At 40.8% G+C, this 23726-nt stretch overlaps 1 long non-coding RNA gene across 1 annotated transcript; it reads right to left on the minus strand.

The window, feature by feature from the left end:
• Nucleotides 1-5933: 5933 nt before the first annotated feature.
• LOC122466586 lies at nucleotides 5934-20525 on the minus strand. Its single transcript, XR_006292219.1, has 3 exons — nucleotides 20514-20525; nucleotides 9686-9691; nucleotides 5934-6134 (listed from the first exon to the last, which is right to left on the minus strand). It is a non-coding gene; the product is annotated as an uncharacterized LOC122466586 (long non-coding RNA).
• Nucleotides 20526-23726: the final 3201 nt, after the last annotated feature.

Genomic DNA, 23726 nt, shown 5'->3' on the forward strand with positions numbered 1-23726 from the left:
TTATTTTTGTCTCCATTGTAAATCAAATAATCCTAATCATTCTAATTCCTCTTCATAAAATCTGTCCTTACCTCTAAACATCTTCATTCTCTAGACTTTTCTGTTATATACTTTGCAAGATGGGATAACCACAAATGAACTTAGTGGGCTTCATCAGCTGGTGTAAATGAAGTAAATGGCCCTACACAGATTACTCAATTCAAAGATCTAACCTCATACACCAGGAGAGGGGGGGGGACAAAAAATATATATAAATGGTATAGTGTTTTCCGTGTCATTTTCTATCCATCTCTTAATACAGCCTAACCTCTTGTTTGCTTTTTCCCACCTCTTTTGCACATTCAGCAAGTATTTTCATTCAGATGTCCGCAGTTACCCCTAGGTTTTTTCTGAGTGGTTTCAGTTAATTTTTAGAATCCAGCACTGCATATGCTTAGTTCAAATTGTTCCTTCCATTGTGCATAACCTGCACTTGACTACATTGAATTTCATATGCCATCATGCTGCTGTGAATGACAGTTTGATTGCTTATCATTAAATCATCAACTGGGCCTATGGCTCTTCTTCAAAAACATTTGCAAGGTAAATGCAGTATTGAAAAGATGCTGGATTACTTGATTGTTTTATACTTGATTTCTTTGTGGATTCAAATGTACAGAAAATGATAGAAATGTCTCTTACTTCAGCCAAGTGACATTTTTGTTAAACTGCTGATTGATCAAGACCGTTTAATCCACTCTCCCTCTTTAATATAAAATTTCAAAGTGAGTAACAAATGATATCATGAAAGAGTATTCAACTAAAGGGATAGTAACGTGTGTGTTAAAGATTTTAATTTAATTCATTGTTCGGGGAGGGGGCGCAAAATGACAGTTTACTTTCAGGTCCGCAGTGCAAACCTGTATACAGTCAAGCTACTCAGCTGTATATTATTCCATAGTCCCAGCCTCTGACTTGAATGTTTAAACCCTTTTCATATTTATGGCTAGAGTTCATCAGTTTTGTTCAATATATTTGGGACAGTTTCTTGAAACTCTTACTGTGGGTATTGCTACTATCAGTACAACCCTCAAGAGGGGATTGCACACACAAGCAGTTGTATAGACTGCATTTTTCATTGACATTTCTTTTTCCAAAGAAAATATTCTAAACAATTTTTTTTTTTAATTTTTCCAGTGTGTTGTGGTGGGGGGAAAGATCCTGTCCTTTTTAAATAAAAAGGATGAGGATTTTTTTTTAAGTGAAAGAAAATGGATCTCTCCCCCACTTCCCCCTTGAAACAAAACAAAAAAATTTTGATAACGATTTTGTTGCAAAATTTTAAAAAATGAAAAATGTTTATGAAAATGAAGATTTTCTGTAAAAAATGTCATAAAAACCTTAGTTTTTGATGGAAATGTTTTCATGAAAAAAAATCTTCAGCCCACTCTGCTTCCAATATAAGAATAAAAATACAATAATCTTTTAAAACATTATATATAGTAAGAAAAATAAATAGAAAAATATACTAAGTAAAGCAACAAGGCTTGTTGGTGCTTAAACTAATTTTTGTTTTGTTCTGCTATGCTTCAGAGGCTTTACAAAATGAGAGACACTCCAGAGCTCTTACAGCTTCTCTTGGACTGCTGTAAGACAGTGTGTGAGAGTACCTACCAACCCCACATGCTTCAGGTTTTTCTTCATGAGAGACGATGATAATACAATTTGAATGTAATACTTTCCAGTGTGGAAAAAGGTCTGCTGGCTTTTATCTGATACTGTCACTGGTAAAATGTGAGCAGTGATAAATTTTGCTGTTTAGAATTTAGCTAATGTTTTACATATCTCTTAAAGGCAAACAGTGAAAGAATTATCTACTTCCAAACATCCATTCTCACCTCACTTCTTTGTGGGAATGCTCTTAAATCAGACCAAAATCCAAGCTGGAGGCAGCTTGCTACTATCCCTTCTGCTCTTCTGCAGCAGGGCCCTAAGCATTTAGGCATTCATGCTGCTTAACTAGTATCTCACCCCACTGTAACTGGGTTCTGTGCAGTGGTGACTATAGCTAATCTGGTACTCAATTACCTTGTGAGACCTCCATTCAAACCAATGGAACCATGTTCTCTGTTGCATTTATCTATGGCGACAGCCAGTTAGTATCCATTACGTCAACCCATAGGGTCCAGGAGATTGGAGCCTTGATGGCAGATCACCCCTTCAGTGTTCTTTAAAGACAAGGTCTCTTTATGTCTACACCCTAAATACTTACCAAAGGTTCCTTCAGAGTTCCATCTTAATCAATCCATTCATCTACCAATGCTTTTCCTGAAACCACAAGGTTCTCTACAGGAGTCCTGTTTACATACCTTGGATGTTGGAAGGGCTTTGGCCTTCTATTTATATAGGACTAATCAATTTAGGAAATCCTCTAGGCTCTTCATTTCTTTTGTGGATAGATCTCCAGGATCCTCAATCCCTACTCAGGGACCATTGTGATGTATATCTGGATATATTAGTCAATTTATGATGCTGTCAGCATTCATTACCACTCAAAGCATGATAACACTTTCAACCAGATCACAGCCATCATCTGTGGCATTATTGAAGAGTGTACCTGTATGTGAAATGTGTAGAGCCATTACATGGACTTTAATACAAATGTTTTCATAGAATTGTAGGACTGGAAGGGACCTCAAGAGGTCATCTAGTCCAGTCCCCTGCACTCAAGGCAGGACTAAGTGTTATCTAGACCATCCCTGACAGGTGTTTGTCTAACCTGCTCTTAAAAATCTCCAACAATGGAGATTTCACAACCTCCCTGGGCAATTTATTCCAGTGTTTAGCCATCCTGACAGGAAGTTTTTCCTAATGTCCAGCTTAAACCACCCTTGCTGCAATTTAAACCCATTACTTCTTGTCCTCTCCTCTGAGGTAAGGAGAATAATTTTTTCCCCTCTTTGTAAGAACCTTTTATGGACTTAAACTGTTATAAGTAGTCTTCTCCAGACTAAACAAACCTAATTTTTTTTCAGTCTTCCCTGATAGGTCATGTTTTAGATCTTTAATCATTTTTGTTGTTCTTCTCTGGACTTCCTGCAATTTGTCCACATCTTTCCTGAAATGTGGCACTCAGAATTGGACACAATACGCCAGCTGAGACCTAATCAGCATGGAATAGAGCAAAAGAATTACTTTTCATGTCTTGCTTACAACACGCCTGCTAATACATCCAAGAATGTTTGCTTTTTTTGCAAGTGTTACACCATTGAGTCATTTAGCTTGTGATCCACTATGACCCCCAGATTCCTTTCTGCAGTACTCCTTCCTAGGCAGTCATTTCCCATTTGTATGTGTGCAAGTGATTGCTCCTTCCTAGGTGGAGTACTTTGCATTTGTCCTTATTGAATTTCTTCAGACATTTTTTTAGTTTGTCCAGATCATTTTGAATTTTAATCCTATCCTCCAGAGGACTTGCAGTCCCCTGCAGCTTGGTATCGTCAGCAAACTTTACAAGTGTACTCTATGCCATTATCTAAATCATTGATGAAGATATTGAACAAAACCAGACCCAGAACTGATCACTGCGAGACCCCAGTCACTACATCCTTCCAGCATGACTGTGAATCACTAACAACTATTCTCTGGCAACAGTTTTCCAACCATTATGCCCTTACCATATAGTCACTCCACCTAGGTTGTATTTCCCCAGTTGTTTATGAGAAGGTCATGCGAGACAGTATCAGAAGCCTTACTAAAGCCAAGATATACCACATCTACCTCTTCCTCCCCTCACCCCATCCACAAGGCTTGTTACCATGGGCAGCGGGTGAACCTCTGCTTTGGGGAGGCAAGCCCACCAGCCCTGCCCCTTCCTCCCAAGGCCCCGCCCTCCACATGCCAGAGCCCCAAACCCCCTATCCCACCCTGTAAAAGGAGAAGCCTTGACTCTGAGGGGCCTCCATGACTGAAGGAGCCATTGCCTGCCCACCCCAGCCACATTGGGTCAAGCCTCTGCCACGGGCCCCCTGACTGACTGCCCCCCTCCCTGAGTTCCAGGCCGAGCCACCAGCCTCCCCACCCCTGACTGCCCCCGCACTTGCCAGAATTGGGCCGAGCCACTGGCCTCTCCCAGCACCGGGCAAGACCAAACCGCCAGCCTCCCCGAGTGCCTGGTTGGCCCCAGCCCCAGCACTGGGCCAAGCTGCCAGCTCCCTACCCCTGTTTCCCCCTCCCCTCCCCTCCGCCAGAGTTGGGCCGAGCCGCCGTCCTCCCCGAGTGCCAGGCCAAGCTGCCAGCTTCTCCTCGTGCCGACCAAGGTCGAGTTGTTGGCCTCCCCTAGTGCCAGGCTGAGCCACTGGCTTCTCCCAGCACCGGGCAAGACCAAGCTGCTGTCCTCCCAGAGCGCCAAGCCATTGGCTTTCCACAGGGCTGGGCTGGGCTGAGCTGCCAGTCCTCCCCACCCTGAGTGCCTGCCAGGCTGAGCCGCTGGCCTCCTAGCACCAGCTCCTCCTGCCCCTGAAGGGCCCGCCCACCTGACGAGCCACCAGCCCCAGTGCCAGAGGTGGAGGGACGCGTCGAGCAGCGGGGACGGAGGTGTGTGGATTGGAGGAGGCGGCGATGGGAGTCTTGGGAAAGAGCTGGGGCTACCATGGCCCAGGTGTCCGGCAACGGGTCCGTGGCTGCTCCAGGACAGGCAAGGTCTTTCATACCCTCCGCCCATGCTTGTTACCCTGTCAAAGAAAGCTATTAGGTTGGTCTGACATGATTTGTTCTTGACAAGTCCATGCTGTTACTTATCACCTTATTATCTTTTAGGTGTTCGCAAATCAATTGCTTAATTATTTACTCCATTATTTTTCTGGGTACTTAAATTAAACTGATTGGTCTGTAATTCTCCCGGTTGTCCTTATTTCCCTTTTAATGGATGGGCATTATATGTGCCCTTTTCCAGTCGAAGCATTACAACTACCTGATCCATGCAGTCACATCTGATGTGGCACTTGGTTCTGCAGCACTATCTTCAGTTTCAGATTCTATTCCAAAGCTCCCTCCTCCATCTGGAGATACTGCTTGTGTGCGCCTCTTTGGGAGAGGTCTAGGGGGATGCTACTCAAAGAAGAAGAGATTCACTGTGTGCAGTACCTGTGGTTCTTTGAGATGTATCCTCCTTCCCCTCTGCTTCAGACTGTTCCTTAGAGGACGTTTGTGTAGTGAAAAAACTGAGGTTGGTTCATCTGCATGTTAGGATATAGATATTCAGGCCTATCTGTAAAGGCCTATACACTAAAGAATTTAGAAGTATTCTTATTACCTAGCTAGTTCTAGAGGTATAACAGAAAATCAAAATCACTCTCTGCCGCTGTAAGGGCCTTCTCTTACTGTGACAGTCTGAGGCCCTGTTCTTAGGCTGTCATAAGTTGGGAAGCGAACGGTGTCATCCTCACATTCCAAACTAGTCACATTGAAATAAGGTGCTATTGGGATGTTCGAAATACAATCCTGTCCTGAGAATGCCTATTGCCTCCAGAGAAAGGGAAGTGCCTAGAAGATGTAAAAGAAAACTTAGTTTGATAGCATCCTGTCTGGCAAGAACTCACTTATGAATAGCTGGGATGTGAAATCCTCATTTCTTTGTTCTTCTATCACTATAGTCCCCATTTCTCTATTGTTTGTCTGTATAATCTGTCTGGTTCTGTGATTGTTTGTCTGCTGTATAATTAATTTTGCTGGGTGTACACCAATTAAGGTGGTGGGATATAATTGGTTAAATAATTGTGTTACAATATGCTAGGATTGGTTAGTTAAATTTCAGTAAAATGATTGGTTAAGGTATGGCTAAGCAGAACTCAAATTTTACTATATAGTCTGCAGTCAATCAGGAAGTAAGGGGGAAATGGGAACAGGGAATGGGGGTGCAGAAATTGGAATCATGTTTTGCTAAGGGGGGGGAATGGGAACAGGGACACAGGTAAGGCTCTGTGGTGTCAGAGCTGGGAAGGAGGACACTAAGGAAGGAAACTGGAATCATGCTTGCTGGAAGTTTACCCCAATAAACATTGAATTGTTTGCACTTTTGGACTCCAGGTATTGTTGCTCTGTTCATGCGAGGAGGACCAGGGAAGTAAGTGGGTGAAGGAATAACCCCCCTAACACTGCACACCCCTATATAGCCTTGGTATCGAGCACAAGGGGGCACGGGGCTCATGCACAGGCCAAACAGACACTGCTAATGGAAAAATCTCCAATTAAGGGCTTGAGAGGTGCATGCACACCTGCAGTGGATCACCCATAGGGACATACATCTTGAAGAACGAATTACTGCACGCAGTGAGTAATTTCTTCTTCTAATGCACTTTAGTAAGTGAAAACAGGGAGGTGCATTAGGGTCATGTGACCAGCTACCTCACCACAGACCACAAGTGGGTACTCCTTTACAGTTTGAAAACTTCTGAGGGGGACAACAAGAGATGGGAGCAGAGTATTTGGGGGCATTTCTCACCAGAAGGAAAGTACAGAATTTTTACTGATGAGAGCCATGTCCATGCACTCTGGTCTTTCTGAAACCTGCGAGTTAAACCCATTCAATTTTTCTTCTTTCATGGGCTTAATGAAATGTGCTTACTCAGGCTAATATGAATATTGCTAGCCCTCCAGACAACCTAGTCTTTGTATGATCTTTTCAGGTGTCAGTAAAGCCCCACAAGATGGCGCCTAAACACTTCTCCTTAACCATCAAATTATCCTGAGCAACTTTAAACTAACCTGATAGATGTGAGAAAGCTCTGTCCTTGCCTCCGTGAGTCCCGCATTTCCTGGCAGATGTTGCTAGCCTCAGAGGCTCACTGTGACTCCATGTAACCCTTCTCTCTCTAGGGAGAAGGGTCACAGTCATTTTCATCATAAGCCAGTGAGGGAGATGAGAAGTTAGCCTTCCTTGCACAGTCTCTGTTATCTCCCAGTCTCAGTGATTAATTAGGGGGCAAAGGGGGGGAAGCCCAGGCCCACCCTCTACTCCAGGCTCCAGCCCAGGGACCCTAATAGTTTCAGCTATGGTAGCTGATCTTTTAGAAACATGACATGTACAATTCCCTGGGCTACTTCCCCCCCAGCAGCCCTCACTTCCTCAAGCTCCACTTCACCCTTACCTCAGGGCCTCCTTCCTTGTGCCTGATATGGTGTGTACTACTCAGTCTCCCCAGCAGCTCCCACAGCTCCTGACATGTACACCCACCTGACTAACTGGGAGGCTTCTAACTAGTTTCAGCCAGCCCCTGATTGGCTTCAGGTGTCCCAATCAACCTAGCGTTCTCCCTGCCTTCTGGAAAGTTCTTAATTGCCCCAGGTGTCTTAATTGACCTGGAGCTGCTGCCATTTCATTTATCCTGGGACCAGGGATTTGTTTAGCCTGGAGCTAATATATCTATCTCCCACTACTTTTCTATAGCCATCTGGCCTTGCCCTGTCACACTATAGATAGATATATTTTGGATATTACAAGTTTGGCTGATAAAGGCAATAATGTTGATGTGATATACTTAACCTTTTGTAAGGTGTTTGACTTGGCACTGCATGACATTTTGATTAAAATCTAGAACAACATAAAATTAACATTGTTATTTGCAGTGTTGTAGCCATGTTGGACCCAGGATCTTGGAGAGACAAGCCGAGTGAGGTAATATCATCATTGTTTGTTGAACCAACTTCTGTTAGTGAAAGAGACAAGGGTCAACAGTTCTTAAAAATGGAATCTCTACTTTAGCATCTGTTAGTGCCTTGAAGCAACAATATATCCAATTATATAGGTTCTATATAAAACCAAAAGTTATTCAATTAACACCCTAACCCCCAGCTGTTAAAACCATTCCACAATCTGTAGCCAGAAAAACAAATTGGATGGTTGACATCTGGCAGTGTGCTCCAACATAACATCTTGTCCAGCATCTCATATAGACATAAACAATTGCTGAAAGGATGAAAACTTACAAAAAGCTAATCAAGTGAGGGTGGCTACATTTGAAATAGCCAGGTAGGACAGTTACAATTATTCTTACTGGAGGAAGGCAAAGTATGACATTCATTGTAATACAAATATCTTTTGCCCATCTAGTTACCAAAGACTCATGTCTCTGGACAAATTATTTGGGAAAAACATCAAAAGAAACGTGTCTAAGTTTACATCTATTTTGTTAATTGTTTAGAATCTTAGACTTTTTAAAAAAACTTCACAAATGATTTCCATTCATCTTCAAAGAGCTCTCTAAAAACTCTGGCCATCCTTTGGAAGTTTAAGTGCCTAAAATTAGCCAGCTCAATCCATATTTAGACATCTAAGTGCATGCACTTATTTTCAGAAGTGCTGAGCATTTGTAGCTCCCACAAAGGCCAGGCCACTTCTAAATACACAAGTTAGAGGAATGACTTTCAGCCGTCTGTGTTTGAATATATAGTCCTTACTGCTGGTTAGTCTCCTTCATGCAAACTGGTGTGAAAATACATTGTATGAACTAATTATTTTCAGAAATCAGTATTAGGCACTGTATCCATGACCTGTCCAGTCATGTTTTTGCAAAAATATTATAAAAAAACAAGTGCTTAAATGCAGCTCTCCTACAGTATTAATGATAACTAGCATTCAAGTACCTTTTTGGGGAAGGAGCGGGGCATGCAACTGGCAAGGAAAGGGGTATGGAAGTTCACGGTGGAGATGGCTGTATGAAGAGAGAAGAATCCAATTTAATGAGGTCTGCTCTCCCCTTCTAAAGTCAATGGTGCCTGCATCAAAAATACAGCAGAATCCCTTGTGAACAGATTGTATGACTGCAAAAATAAAACGGAAAATAGTTTAAAATTTTGAGTGCACAAGTTGAAGCTGACCTTGAATAACTGTAATTTGCAGAGGAGATATTGCCATGCTAGAAGACTTGGAGTTATTGACCCTTGTGCCATTAGTGGCAAGAGCATAGGATGGAGGATGTTGCACAATTTGTCCAAGCAGGCATAAATGCAGTTTTCATCAAGCAAAAATACCCTTTCACAATACAAATTATGTTACCTCTTGAAAATACTCTTTTTAAAAGTAACTTGTCTTTTCATGACACCTACCTAATCATTGACTTGTTCTGTGAAGAAAAATGTACAGGTATGTTTACTATAACAATCTTAATATGGTTTACTGTTGCTGCAACACTGACATTTGGAAAATGTCATATGCAGTGTTTGGATGGTTTTGACTTATGCAGTTTCATAGTTCAGAATGTAATGTCAAGGAAAAAAAGATTCACGTCAAAAAAAGTAATGGAAACTTGTTAACACAGGCAATTTTTCAGATTTTACAGACTTTTTTTTTTTTTTTTTTTTTTTTTTAAACCAGTCGTGACTTACAGGACTTCTGACAAAGTTATTGAGAATTCTTAAAGACTGACACACAGATTTTAAAAAATACACAAAATTGTTCCATTACTACAATTGCTACTTTTTTTATCTTAAAACATTTTGAACAAAAATTCTGAAGTAAGCACTTTGAATAATATCTACATAATCTTTTTAAGAACATAGTACCAAATTAAGGGCTCATCATGCAAGATCCTGCGTAGCCTCAGTTCCCACTGACTTCAGTTAAAGGTGCTTAGCACCTTGCCTTAAGACTGGAAAAATGGCCTTGGCCTTGATTGTTGAACTTCTTGGTTATGAAGAGGCAATTGACAATGTGCTTGAATCTATGGACCATCACTCAGGCACAACTACTAATTAGTGGTTGCTTAGGTGAAAGTGATCTTTCTTGTCTATATTTATTATGAGCAAACAGAATAAAGTCCAAACCAATAATATATACAATTAGCGTTTTAAAAGGGCCAACTTTACAAAGCTCAACAACTATAAGCCAAATCAGCTGGAAGAAAGAATTTAAACAGACTATGAATGATGACTGAGAACTATTAAGAACATTTTACTACATGTGTAAAAATCCCTGTGGAGAAAAGCACAACTGAGAAAGCAAGCAACTCTATTTGTTTTTGTTTGTTTTTAAACAGCATGAGTTAGAGGGGAAGTGAAAGCAGCTATTAAATGTATATGACAATTGGGGGAGGAGCGGGAAAGGGAAGTTGATAACAATAGATATAAATTAGAAGCTAGGAATTGTAGTAAGTATCATGGGAAGCAAAAAGGCAAACTGGACACTGAGAAATCTCTGGACAGCAACATAAGCACAATAAGGAGTTTTAAAGTATATTCAAAACAAAAGAAATCTTAACAATGATCCATTTGTCTATTAGTGTATGGAAATGATAGAATGGTCAATAATAATGCAGAAAAGGCAAAAATGTTCAATAAATATTTCTAATCTGTATTTGGGAAAAAGACAGATCAGGTAACCATATCATACGATGATGATGACGAAATACTTTCCATTCCAACAGTAACTCAGAAGGATATTAAACAGCAGCTACTAAAGTTAGATATTTTAAATCAGCAGGTCCAGAGAACTAGTAGCCAACAGTTTTAAAAGAGCTGGCCAATCTGTTTAGATTGTTAATGTTGGTTTTAAATAAATCTTGGAACACTGGGGAAGTTCCAGAGAACTCGAAGAAAGCTAATGTTGTATCAATATTTTACAAAGGTAAATGAGATGACCCAGGAAATTATAAGTCTCTCAGTCTGACATCAATCCTGGGCAAAACAGTAGAATGGCTGACTAAGGACATTTAAAATAAACAATGTAAGGAGGTTAATGTAATTAATGCTAATCAACATAGGTTTATGAAAAATAAATCTTGTCAAACTAACTTGATAAACATTTTTATGATATTACAAATGATATTCAGTTGATAACAGTAATAGGGCTAATATAATATACTTAGACTTCCATAAGGCATTTGATTGGTACCGCATGGTATTTGGATTAAGAATCTAGAACAATACAAAATCAACATGGCACACATGTTTTTTTTATTTAGACACATTCCCTGATTTAATCCTTGCATTTCCAAACTAAATAAAAATTTAATAGGAAAAGAGAATGACAGTGCAGAATTACCCCAAATAAACTAATTTCACAATACTTGTGGTTTAGAGAGAAAACCCTTAAACACAGATCTTCTAAATAAAATGATTTAGGGATAAAGTATGTTGGTAAAAGTTATAGGGATAAATTATGGCAAAAGTATGTGTGTGGTGTGGGGGAGGGGAATGCAAAAGTCCCCACCTTTCTCCACTAGGCTGGTGGAAAGTAGAAGGCATGATCTCCCATGCATATTCTTGTCCAGTGCTCGTCATATGTGCCTTGTCGGCAGTGGTCCCTAGTTGGCTTGTGGGTCATATGAGATTTTTTTCTCCTAGTTTTGCCTTCATCCTACTGTCTCTCTCCCTCACTTGGGCTCCTCCAGCTGAGCATCTCTCTGTCTGACAAATGAGGGCTGAAGTGACCCTGGACCTTTTACATTTCCCCACTGAAATGATTTTCCTAGTACCACTGGCTTGGGGGGTGGGTGGGATATCACTCTCTCCCCTTGCTCTTGCTCTGTTCTATACATAAATACATGTTCCTGTCTCCTACATAAATTGATACATTTGTGTGTTACACACTACTGGAAATGAGAGAGAGAGAGAGAGAGAAGCGCTAGCTTGGTGTATTTGCATTGAAGCAGCATTTAAATGTTAAAATGTCCTCAGTTTGTCTTGAAGGAGACTTGGTTTCTTGGAATTAAAAGTTGCTGTTAACAAATGTCTGTAGATAACGATTCACTCTCATGATAATAATGAGGTCGCTGAGCTAACCAGTGTTAATTTAATATATTCTGTATTTTTTAAACTAAAATTTAGTCACTTGAACTCTTTCAGCTCTTTTGTTTGTCAGCAGGGCTTGCCTAGCTTTGATCAGGGTTATATTTATAGGTTTAAATTTTGTGTCAGCAGTTTTGCCTGTGTCAGCAGAGACTTGTGTGGAGCTGAGGGCCTATCTGCTGGGCTGATCCTTTCAGCGGAAGTAGATTCTTTACTCTGCTCCTCTCAATAGACGCCCCTTTAAAGCAGGTATGTTGTAAAGGGCCAATTTCTTGCACTCTGCTTAAAAAAAAAATAGCAGTAACTGTGGTCTCATCTTTAAGTAATTCTCAAAATAAAGATTTGAATAAAGCTGGTGAAACTAATGTTTAAAACAATATTCATTAATCGCTTGTCTCCTTCACCAACAGAAGTTGGTCCAATAAAAGATATTACCTCTTTGTGCAGGGAGAAGAGCAGCCACAGCAAAGAGAAATGGCACCATGTGAGAATAAAAGCTAAATGAGGTGGAGGGTAATGCTTTTGGAAGGGGACTTCAGAGACCTAGCAGAATAAGTAATATATATTAAATTGAAGTTGAAATATTACTTGAATTTGATAGGTTAATTTGGGAAAGGTTATGTCACAGATATAAAACTCCTAGGGAACAGTATTTACACAAACATTGTTTTTTTCCCCCCCAATCATGAAAAAGAGGAGGCGATTTAAAAAAAATCAATGCATTCAGACCCACATGCAGTTACATTAGTGTGAGGCATTTTAAAGTAGCTTAGTTGCTTATTTTTTTTCCTAACTAGTTAAATTGCAGTTCTTGATTATCTGGGTCAGTGTGATATAAATAATGGATGAAAACTCCAACCGGGATAACACCACATTTAACAATGTTGCATATAACTTTATAATGCCTTTATTTTTGTGGGGAAAAGTGGCTGCAGTTTTAAAGTGGATTTAAGTAAAATTAGTGGCTCATGATCAGCCCTGAGATTTAGTATTTTATTTCCAGCCTTAAGACTTCTAAGGTCAGATCCTCAGCTGGTGTCATCAAAGTCAATGATACTGCACCAGTTTACACCATATCAGACATCTGGTCTATAGCATTTGATCTCTTGACTGTGTTTCGGTCTCCAAGAAGTCAGTCCACTGGTCAAATACTGTTTGCAGCACTGTCTTGAGTAACTAGGCTGTGACTTGTGCTCAGAAACTCTGTCCACTTGCAGCAAAGCAATAGCTACTGTGGACTAAGGGCTGAAGCAGTCTCCATAACTGCTATGTCCAAGACAGGGAAAAGACTGACTGAGCTGAATAACCGTATACCCACTGATCCTCCCCTGCCTAAATCTTCTCTGCACACTAATGAGCAGGGAGACCTCACCAAGCAGAGCTCTAAAGGAGGTTTGTATTTGTGTGTGTATATGTGGCGGGGGGTTTACAGACCTTTTTATGGGTATCCCAAATCCTGCCTCCCTCTACCTGTGCGGTAGGACGACACCGGACTCACTGTGTTCAGGGCCCTTTACCCCTGTTGATGGGGAGGAGGGATGGGAACGTGCTGTATATACAATATTATTTCCTGCTGTCCTGGAAAGAGTGAGGGAGTGAGTACACTCTGAAAAAAGAATAACTGGCAAATATTGGGAATTAATGTTAGTTGTCAATTAGGCTAATTAGCAATGAACAGTAAATGGAGAGAAACTATTTAGAATAAATATTGGTGTGTAGCAGCCCATTAATCCAGCCACAGTCAAGACAACAATACATCTGCCCTACCTGTAGCTGGTTATTGAGGCACAAATCTGACGCTGCAGCCTATCAACAGAACCACCAGTCAAGAAACCTGCATTCTTCAAAGTGATAACCCTCAACAAGCAGAAGGGAGGGATAGGGGAAGAACAGAAACTCCATAATATCCAGTAGGGAGCTCACCATGTAGAGCTGTTTTTCTGGAGAGAATTTAGGTATTGCAATGATTTGCTCAATAGAAAATCCTAAGAGAAATCAATATTTATTCAAAAAGCTACAAAAATCTTTCAGCACTCCCATGAGAACCTTAATTTTGCTAATTCATCATAGCTTTCGATAAAGAGGGCAATATCTTCTATAGGACATTCCCCATTTGCACTCTCATCGTGGTCTATACTATTCACGAGTATTTCAGTTTTTCAGTCTAAGAAAGCATGGTCTTGCATCAAAACACCAGAGAGAGCCTTAACATTTTATCTACCTCTCTTTGAATAGTATGAAGACTGTCAGTTATCCTTCTGCACTTCACAGTCCTTGCCCCAACCTACTCGGTGGGGGACCAGAAGCACCAGCCTTGATAATTTTAACTTTACCTACAGAGATCTTATTGTACAAAGGCAGTTCTCTCTTCCGTTGTTTTAATAGATCTCTTTCAAATTTTGTAGAATGCAATGGGTGTAAACAAGATCATTCTTAAAAGTTCAAATTGAAATTAAACACACACACACAAAAATCTACATGCATCAGATACAATGAGCCACTAAGAATGATTTTTTTAAAAATCTCAATCTTCCATAGACTGAAAACCAATTAACTATTATTTTCTGGAAGATGTATTTACTGTGGACATAGAATTTTGAAACTGCCTTTTACAATACTCTTAAAGGCAGATATTTCTGATGTATTTGATTTGTTGTCAAAATGTTGTTTATATAAACTGTAGATGCTTGTTAACGAGAGCCTATGTAATAGTAAAACTAATTACAGCAAATTTGGAACAGTTCATGATACAATCAAACATGTACTGAGAATCAAAAATATGTTTAAAAATAAGACATGCCGTAGAACATTGTGTACTTGGTTTATTATACTGGAACATTAGAATTGCAGAAAGAATGCTGATTACAGGTTGTAACAATTATTAGTTCAGTACAACATAGTTATTTTTCATGACTTGAGGTTTGGTTTTCTAATACTGTGAATCAGATATATAGATATACTAAAGACTTGAAGTGGGAAGAGAAGGTTACATGACTTTGATGTGAGTGCTAACTTATTGACAAAGAATTGTATTACAGCCTGAAGACACATTTAGTTTGTAAACTGAATTGGAATAAACAAGGTTTGTATGATAAACAGAATGTGTTCCCTGCTGCTTTGTGTATTAGCAGCCAAATTACTCAAGTTGCACTAATTGCTATAATGTTCAACACTAAAGTCTGTCCTCAGATGGAATTGCACAAGCTTGGTTTTCTTCAGTGGGAGTTGCGTGTTAAGAATTCGACCCTACAGTTTCATAATTATTTGCATTCATAAGCAAAGTGATACTTCTTGGACTGCTGAAGGAGATGTGAACTACAGAAAGTTCTAGTGTTGAAATTTAAGAAATGATATAAGGTTTTTGTGTTATCTAAAGCCTGTAGAAGACAGAATCCAATTTTATATGGGCACTGATCATATGGAAGTTTACAAAGCACTACACTGAAGTTTTCTCTGGCATTACCAATGGTTGATTTGCAGTGACAGAAGGCACTGTCGAGGTGGTTTTATAAAATGTGGAGCCAAATAAGCTTTTAGTAGATGCTACCAATAGTACAGTGTCAAAATCAGTCAAAATGTAAAGGTTAAACGCTCCACAAACATTTAAATGTCTGTATTTCTTTATTCCCCTCTGAACAGATATAGGTATTAAAACCAAAATGAATTAAACAAAATCACAAAACAAAAGGAAAATAACCTCCTCCCTCATCTTCAGTATCCAAATAATGTACAACACAGTTCCACCAACTTGCATCAACAAACTAGTGTTAACTTTCTTATTCAAGGTTGTAGCAGCAACCTACTTGGCAACAGAAGCCCAGAGCCACAAAGGTATTTAGCCACCTATCTCCCATTGAAATCAATGGGAATTAGGCACCTAAATACTTTTGAGGATGTGGGCCAAAGAGACCACACAGAACACCTAAACCACCTTATCTCTAACCCTTCATTTATGTTACTATTCTAGGGCCTAAAGCTACTTCTGTTGAAGTTAATGGTAGCCTTTGATCCAGCCTAACAATGTGGCCCTGAGGTTGAACAAAGGAAAGTGGGGAAGGTTTGGTGCAGAGGGGAATAATCCAAGTCCAGGGCAGCGATTGACTGAGCTAGCCCATCATTGAGAAGAATTTCTCATTTTTATTTAACTTCATATTTTTCTTAAAATAGCAGTGGGAAATAATTTCCTCATTACAACCTCTGCAGTCTCCCGCAGAGCGCTTAGATGTGACCCTCAATAGGCGTAGGATTACTGGAACACAAAGAATAGTGTATCATAGCTCAGGCAGGAGCTAACTTCCATTGTTAGACTGCCTTTCAACCCATTTTCCTTCCTGCCCCCACAAATCGTCCCCCCAAAAAAACAACCTTTCCTATGTTATGTTTCAACCCAGGGTAGATATTTTCTGTGACTCTTTGTAAAATCAGAAAACAACTTGGCTTAGAAACTCCACATTTGTTTTGGTATTTGGGAAATGCCTCCTAGGGTATGTCTACACTGCAATAAAAAATCCATGGCTGACGCATGCCAGGTGACTCGGTTTGGGTTAAGGGGTTGTTAAATTGCAGTGTAGACATTTGGGCTCAGGCTGCAGCCTGAGCTCTGGGACCCTCCTCCCTAGTGGCATCCCAGAGCTCAGGCTCCCACCCATGCCCAAATGACTACACTGCACTTAAACGGCCCTTTAACCCAAGCCCCATGAAACCAAGTCAGCTGGCACTGGCGAGCCATGAGTGCAATATAGACATACTCTTAGAGTGTGTGTATGGGTGGGTGGGCAGCTGCATTAAGAAGCTGCAATTAGAATTAGAAATTAGAGCTATATAATGAAAAGATCAAACAGCTTGTGACACACCACAATAAGGTAGGCAGGGAAGGGTTAACTAGGGGTGTAATTAAAGCAGGGTTATAAAAAGGAGCCAGTGGTATACAGAGGGAGGAGTCTTGATGGGAAAGGAAAGAGATTGCCTATCCCAGGTAGAAGAGTATATATTCCCCTTTCCCTATTCAAGGGTTCTCCTGCTCAGTTTTTATTTTAATCTTTGCATATATTTGTGCAAACTTTAAGGAGCAAAATTGTCTTTGCTGGGGTAATGTAAATTGGAATGGTGAGGCAGCATGAGGAGAAAGTTGGCAGTTATATTTCCAAATGTATAGCATTTCATTATACATTTATAATATAGCAGTTCATGTCCAAATGTTCTTCTGCTTGGAGCTTTAAAAGGTGTAAAAACTAGTATAAAGAGTATAATATGAGTTTGGAGTGATAGCTGGACCCTGCTGAAACTGAAATGCACTTTCAACCTTATCTCTTCTTTAGCAAAGCTACCTGCAAATTATTGCTTGTAAGTGATCCTTCCTACTCTGAGATTCATGGAGGATCTTGGTGTATTTTCCAGTTCTACATTAAACTGATTGAAAACAGAGGTTTTAGTATTAGTGTGAGTTTAACCTGCTATGTTTCCCCCTTCAAACTTAAATGAGTTCAAAAAGACTGAAAATACCTTGGCATTAAGGTGTGATGTTTATTAGGGATAATTAAACAACATGTCACTCTTCCAAACTGTTGAGGCTTTAGATGTGATCCCTTAAGTTGTACATCTTTGTGAAAGAAACTGTTAAAATGGACTCTGCATCAGAAATTGACGACTTATCACACATGCTCATTTTGGGGCGAGGGGTTCCTTATCTTTCCTACTGTGGAAAGATGTCTCTTTACCTTAAGTGGCAAAAGGTCAAGTTCAAATGCAAAAGAATACATGCTAAATTGAATCATGTAGGTCTTAAGCGTCTTGAAGAAAATAAACCTCAAACAACTTTTAATTTTGTGCATGGTGTCTCAATGAATCCCTAATAGAAATGCAATGTGAAGGGTGGCGATCAGATGACTGAAGCTGTCTTGGAAGATCATTAGAGTTTCTTTGCTTCGTCCTTTGAGCTTTTTATAAAAAAAAATGTCTCTAGTAATTCTGTCGTAGTAGGAGATTGTGGAAGAGGGCGTAGTAGTCTTGCAGCACAGCATATATTAGGAATGTTTTATATGCCTGTCTAAATTGGCTTTTGGAGAAAATTATTTAAATTGTGGAATATATGAGGCTTGTTTAACGATAGAGGCCTTATACCAAGAGTGTCTTCTCCCTAAAAAGTGTGAGGAAACTAGAACAAGCTAATGAAGGCATGAGGAGAATCATGTGATCTGAGGGTTGCCAGGCCTGGTTAACATGGTTTTTTAAACTTAGATAAGATAACTTGTCTGCTTAATCAAAACCTTTGATCTTTCAGTAGAAGTTTAAAAGTATTTTTCCTAGAGAAGTGTTTCTCCGATGTGGTCAGAGTTTTATGTGCTTATGTGGAAAAGTTCAGGGAAATAATGTTGATTCCAAATTCCCCTGTGATGTATAAAACACTACACATAATTTGTAAATGAGCATAAAAAAATCACTTGATCATGAGGTGAATTTCTCATTCTGTGTAAAACTAAGTATAGCTTTATACAAAAACTGTTTTAGTCAGTTGTCTAAAACTTAAGATGAATGTTCATTTTAACAAAAAGTGATAAACATTCAGCAAACAGCATGCGCACATGTTTTCTGACAACACATTGAACTTCCACTTCATTAATAGCAGTTCTGGCTAGTAGTGTTACTCACTTGAAAAATCTCAGTCAACAGCCTATGTACCATGTACACAATGAACAGCTTCTGATAAGAACTCAGATGCCTTCTTAATAGTGCATATCTCACAGGTTTATGTCCTCTCCTTGCTGTGGTATTCCAAAAGGAAGATATTTTGGAATAAAGATCTAGTAGTGCCTTGACATTGCAATCTCTGAGTTCTGAATCTGAATTGCGTATGACCTGCACCACACTGGGCTCTAAGGGGTTAATAGAGCCTAGGGTGGCTGTGCAGGAGGCAGTCAATCAGAGAAGGGCTGAGGGGAGCAGCCAATCAGGGCCCAGCAGGCCCCTATAAGAAGCACCGCAGGGGAAAGCAGCTTTAGTCACTTGCTGGAGCCCACCACCCCTGCCCCCCTGCTTTGCAGGTGGAAGACAGCTAGCACCCTGGACAGAGCAGTGCTGGAGGCAGAGACCAGGGTAGCTAACCGCTGGGCTGCAGGGATCTGCAGGCTGAGGCAAGGGCAAAGAGGGTGTGGAGAAGTGGCCCAGGGAAATCTACTGAGAAGTTGGAGGGGGCACAGCTAGCAGTGGCCTTTCTACAGGGTCCCCCCTTGCCACTGGGGAAGTGGCTAGACAGTAAGATTGCAGTTGCCACTGAGAGAAGTGGCTGGACAGGGATTGCAGAGATGTGTACTGGAAGGAGGGAGAGCACAGAGTGTGGCCTGGCTGGAAGGCTGTGTCACTGAAGTGGACACCGTGCTCCTTGGAGGGAGGTGAGTCCAGGAGTAGAAGAGGTGATAGGCGGAGCACCACCAGAGCAGGGTGCAATGGCTGCCAGAGCTACTTCCTGTATTGGCCACGAGGAGGCGCTGGAGTGGTGAGCGAACCCCATTACAGACCCCTTCTTCCTGCCCTCTACCCTCTCTTTGTTGGGTTCAAAGCCAGCAGTGTAGCACAGCTTTCCCATTCCCACTACTCTTGTTTCAGGACTGAATTTTCTCAATGGCAGGTCTCTTCCCCCTTTCCTCGCTGGAATGTTCAAAGGGGACTTAATGCATTTTCATAGCAGCTTACAGTGAACCCCCTCCTCTGTGGATCTTGAGATTCCCCCAAATGGAATTCTCCACCTCCCTGTGGGTTAGTCCTCAGTGGAAAAGAGGCTGATTAACAGGTGTTGGCAAGGCTAAAATGTCATACTTCAGTTGGGTAAAATGAGGGTCAAGACATGCAGAATCTTGTGCTCATTATAAAGCAGGCTTTGAGAGTAATGTGCTAGCTTATCCTTTCAAAGGAGAAACCTTTCACTGTTCTCCTGTCATTGAAAGTAATATTGTTGAATGTCAGTGAACAATCCAGAGAACCAGCATGGCCTAGTGGGTAGGACACTGGACTTGGAAACGTGTGATGTGGCTTCTGTCCTCAGCTCTGTCACTGGATTGTTGAGTCACCTTGCAAAAGTCACTTCACCTCCCTGTGCCTCAACTTCCTACTCTGTGAAAATGGGGATAATAATGCTTATCTCCTTTTGTAAAGTGCTGTAAAATCTAGGGATGACAAGTGGCATAGAAGAGCTAGGTTAAAAAAAAGTCACTCAGAATTAGTTCAAGAGTCTCTGTCTGGCAAATGACCTCTGACAATGGCCAGCACCAGATGTTGTAGAGGAAGGCTCTAAAAAAGCAATAAGCTGTACATAGGGAAGGCCCCCATCTAATCTGTGGCCAACTGTCCCTGGATTTCTTTTCTGTCTTTGTACCTCTCTGTCTCAGCATCTGAGATGACCTAGCACAGCAGTTTCTTTTAAAATGGAAAAAGAGAATCATTTAACCAATTTGAATACGAAAATGCCAAGTACAACGAGTGCAGTAGCCCCAGTGTTACATATTCTGATGTTAATCTATTTTTGTTGTCCTCGCAGGTTCAGTTTTCTGTATGCCTCAGATTTTTGTATAAATTAAACTGTCATAGGAGCTGGCAGAGCAGAAACTGGGTGTTTTGCTGCTGTGAAATGGACAGTTGTGTCCATGGTGCTTTGGGAACCAAGAGAAGCAGTTTGGGATTGTGGAACAAGAACATTAGCCAGATGTTTCTGCTAAATTGAGCAGTGGTGAAACAGCTGACAGTGTTGCTACTTGAACAGTTAACTCTGAAACCTAAAGAGAGAAATGGGGCAAGTCACATCTCTTGGAGCTGTTGCAGGCTGTCTGCAGACTCCTGTAGACAGTACAGCCTCCATTTATTGTAAAATGTAAATTGAGTGTAACCTTCATAACAAGGACCAGAAGCTTCATTATGAGGGGAGGTAGGGTCTGGAGCACAGACCTGTGGAAAGGGATGGCTTTTACAATACATTCCATGGCTGTGCAGTTGCAGAATACATAGGTCCTATGCATAGTCAGAAGAGCCTTTCTGAACCCAGGCAGTAAGTGGCTGGCTTATGCCCTGAAGAATGCGGATTCATATAGTTTCTCTATGGTCCCTGACAAGGTGAAAGTTGATATAAACAATGTTGTGGAAACTGAATGAGCACGGAGGCCATGTCTACACCATCAGTGATGTCAGTATAACTTATGTTGCTCAGGGGTGTGAATAAGTCACCCCCCTGAAAGACATAAGTTACACTGACCTAAGCACTGGTGTGGACAAGGCTATGTCAATGGGAGAGCTTCTCCCACCAACATAGCTGCCGCCACTCATTGAGAGTGAAGAAATTAAATCAACAGGAGAGCTCTCTCCTGTCAGCTTAGAGCAGCTACACTAGAGAGTTTATAGTGGCACAGCTGCTTACATTGCCATGGTAAACTCTCTAGGATAGCCATAGTCTGAGTAACTAATAATCTCTGAATAGTTACAAACACCCAAGGGACATTCTTATTGATACAGTAAGTGGCAATTGCCTGTTTTCTAGTGTCTGGCTGACAGTATTTGGAATCTGACAAATGTGATTATGTGCAGCATATTGGGGTTGAGTGGGGGTGGCTTTTGTTTGATTTACATTGGCCACGGTCTCTTGAGCCATCGGACTTGTGTGTGGGAAGAGGTGGATATCCTGTTGAGTTCTGCAAAGTATAACTCTTCAAACTATTTTAAAATAACAGAACACAGTAGTTATATTGCTGATATCCTACTCAATAAAGTTTGTGTGTGTGTGTGGTCATTTAATCATAGTGTTTGGGGTTAGAAATACAAAATGACAATCTCTGCCCATTTACATTGGAGTACATCCCATTGGTTCAATGGAGTTGTATGAGTATACTGTAACCCAAGTCAGAATCTGGCCCACTTTCTCAGTTTTGCAAGTAATATTCTGCCAGAGAGCATATGACACTTCCTCTGTCTTAACTAGCTTGATTTCCCTTTTCCTGCACTGGCTGGTATAAAATAGAGTAACGATACAAACAATTTTACCGCTCAATGTCTACTTTTTACTTATCTCTGCCTTACAGCAAGATGGAGTCTGAGCCTTTTAGCGTCACTTTAACTCTAACTCAGTGCATACAAGTTAGATATCTAGCGACTAGAAAACATAGAAAAATTCTACTCCTGTAACCAAGCTCCTTTTAATGTTTTTGTTTGGGGAGTGTTATGGGGGTGCATCACGGCATGAAAGTGCCAGCCTCAAAAGGATCTTTATCTTTAATTAGTTCATAGTTGCTATATATGATGCCTCCTGAGACCAGCTTTGAAGAGTCTGGGAGAATCCAAGTTGTGAGGTTTTTTAATATCAATTCTGTGTACTTCCTTTGATACTTGAAGATCTGAAAGTGAAGGAGGAAAGTTATTGTTGAAATTGTTAGTTCTCATAGTACTGAAGTTAGTTCTGAGAGCAAGGCAATGGATAGGGCCTTTAACAGTGTGTGTCTGTGTGTTGTTTTTTTTTTAAAATATTTTATGGACTTCAGTTTTAGCATAGTTGTGGCCTCAGTATTGAATATATCAGGAAGTATACCTTGACTCAAATGTTGAACATCCCTTTAACGCTCACATGGCTTTAGGCCACCTCTCTGGTACCATGATTCTGGGGATATCTGACCTACCAGTATAATTTAGAGCAGTTTTAGGAATGACCTAAATTATGCCCAGCTACCACAGCCCCAATAGGTGAAGGCCAGTGGTGGCTGGGCTAAACTCCCTTTCCCTTGGACATGCTGCCTACACCAAGGCTGTGACTGGGGTGGGGGCTCTATCAGCCCTATACCATCCAGAGATTTCCGTTCCCATTAGGTGGAATGGAATGGGAAGTGAAGGAACAGCCAGGAGCCAGATCTGCCAGGTTTTAAGCAGTTAGACTGGGACTGAGGCTCTAGTTCTGTTTTGCAATTTACTTGGTTAAGAGGTTGATGATTATAGCTATTCTTGCCAAGCTTCCGGCCCTTAACATCCATAACTTGTTTTCCTTAACCTCTATAATTCCTTAAATACAGTATTGCACTGTTTATTGCTGATTTTGACTCAGCTGGATCTAAGAAAATGTTTCTGGGTACAGTTGGTCCTTTCCCTGCAAAATAACTTGAGATTGGTACCTGCTGCAGAAAAGGCAAGTTACATGGAGAGACAGTATGAGTGTTTGTATAATATTCTCTGTGTGGGATTCTGTTGGCTTTAATGTCAAAGATATTACCTGGTAACAGGTGACCAAAACTGAGTACAAAGGAGCCCATATCTTTTGTTCATAAAACCAGCATGAGTCATGCATGGTAAGCTGGCAGAGGAAAAATACAGGTATTTCTTTTCATTCCATATAAGATGGCCCTTTGCAAATTGCATTTTTGCTCTCTGCACTGTCTGCCTCAGTCTCTGACAGAATCTCAGCAGCATTGGAAATGCAGGTAACTGACTCAAACTAACCTTACTTCTAGTGCACTTTAAACAGACAGAAGTGGAAAAACAGAGAAAACCAAGCAAACTCTTCAGAAATAAACATTGCAGGTCATAACCTGCAAATACCTTGTTCCCATAACATGTAATTACTTTTGCTGTTTCTTTTCCTATTGATTTTTAATGTTCTTTATTCTGGCTGCATAAACCCCCACCCCTGTTGTGTTCATTGTATCTTTTGCTAGGAAAAATATGCTAAAAGTCTCAGAGGACTATGTAATTTTCTTTGAAGGGCCCTCTGATGGGGTGTGCTCCCCACGCTAGCCCTACAAGAGCTGAATTAGGCCAGGTGGGCCCAATCAGCTAATTAGGCTATAAAGGGGGGAGCCTTAGGCTGGAGGCAGCTAATTAGAGAGAAGCTCATCTGTGAGGGACAGGAAGGGCTTCTACAAAAGACAGGAAACTGGAAGCAGAGAAGGTGGTAGGGAGAAAGTTGGAGTGTTTGAGGGACTGCAGACACAAGTTGCCTAAAG

The sequence above is a fragment of the Chelonia mydas genome, chromosome 7 (assembly GCF_015237465.2).
Source record: "Chelonia mydas isolate rCheMyd1 chromosome 7, rCheMyd1.pri.v2, whole genome shotgun sequence".
Classification (NCBI taxonomy): Eukaryota; Metazoa; Chordata; order Testudines; family Cheloniidae; genus Chelonia; species Chelonia mydas.